This window comes from Sinocyclocheilus anshuiensis, unplaced genomic scaffold (genome assembly GCF_001515605.1).
Source record: "Sinocyclocheilus anshuiensis isolate Anshui unplaced genomic scaffold, SAMN03320099.WGS_v1.1 scaffold1184, whole genome shotgun sequence".
Taxonomy (NCBI): Eukaryota; Metazoa; Chordata; class Actinopteri; order Cypriniformes; family Cyprinidae; genus Sinocyclocheilus; species Sinocyclocheilus anshuiensis.
The window spans coordinates 291976-293525 of record NW_015547647.1 but is presented as its reverse complement, the minus strand read 5'-3'; the positions used below and the strand labels follow the sequence as shown (position 1 = coordinate 293525).

At 32.8% G+C, this 1550-nt stretch overlaps 1 protein-coding gene across 1 annotated transcript in view; it reads left to right on the top strand.

The window, feature by feature from the left end:
* The window catches only part of LOC107701916 (protein S100-A1), a 5000-nt gene that overhangs the window by 2701 nt on the left and 749 nt on the right, over positions 1-1550 (top strand). The window lies entirely within an intron of this gene.

Below are 1550 nucleotides of genomic sequence, written 5' to 3'. Positions count from 1 at the left end.
TCAGAAGGCGACCTCTGGTGGCGAGCAGACGGAAGACCACGGACCGGATTCGTGACACATATATTTATTTATATATATATATATATATATATATACGTACATATATATGCGTGTGTATTTTGTTTGAATAGAACATTAGTATAACAGGTTAGTTTTTGTTGTAATGTGTTCATACTGTTTTAAATAAAATATTATGCTAATTTATACTAATAATACAGTTAAATGCAACTGGAAAAAAAAAAGAAAACTGAAAAGTAGAATGTTTTGATTGCATTAGCATTATGAGGACGAATGTGCTTAATTGTCATGCAAATAACGTCTCAATGCAACAAAATTGTAATGTTTTTTTCCCGTTACGTAACATAATTTCTCATTTTCGTCATTTAATTTTTGGGATGAAATATGAGTGTTTTTCATGAGATGTGGGTCTCAGCTGCGTACGCATCATCTGAAGGAGGCTGTTGCTTACGCATCATCAGTTACTGGTTGGAACACAGCCCGATATAGACTCTCACCTCTCCCTCGCCACAACACACTCACACACACTCTCCTGGGAGTGTGTACTGTAACGTTAGGAGGCAGAAAGAGTAATGAGTGAGATGTTAAACTATGTCTGGTGGCTTCATGTGTTAACCACACACACACAGATAGTCAATCATTCAGTGTAGCCACAGGCCGATGGACTCTGAGGGTTTTAAAGTCACGGTTCATCAGTTACCAGCATCACCGCTGGGACGCACGGCCACTGGGTTTTGCCCAATCGTGCTCACGTGGAATGAATGTCAGGGTAGATGGATGGATATCCATGAGATGGATCTGATGGATGGGCTGGAAACAGGCCATTACAACAGGATCAATTACATTGAGTTAGTGCTCATATAAAAACAAACATATACTCAACATTAAGCAATTTCTATAAGAAAGCAGTATACTGTATTTGAACATGTTCCACAGAGCTTTTATCAGAGTGTGATTGTTATTGGCCTGTATTGTAAAGGCTGAATACAACAAATCTTAATTCAGACTGGAGAAACTTTAATGAAAGAGTCCTACAAAACAAAATATTATATACAAATATTTTTAAAAAATTATACATATTTTATTAAAACAAAATCTATTCCTTTTTAATCAAATATTATTTTTAATAAATATAATTAAAAAATAGTATATAAATTAATATTAAGATCAATGAAACATTTTTTTTTAGCATAACTAAACTAAATATTTATACAACAATGTGTACAATTTATTTTATAGATTCATAAAAAATAATTTTTAAAATCCAAAAAAGGAATATATTGTATGAACGTTTATAAATATATATATATTTTTTTATAATATATATACAGTATCTCACAGAAGTGAGTACACCCCTCACATTTTTGTAAATATTTTATTATATCTTTTCATGTGACAACACTGAAGAAATGACACTTTGCTACAATGTAAAGTAGTGAGTGTACAGCTTGTATAACTGTAAATTTGCTGTCCCCTCAAAATAACTCAACACACAGCCATTAATGTCTAAACCGCTGGCCACAAAAGTGAGT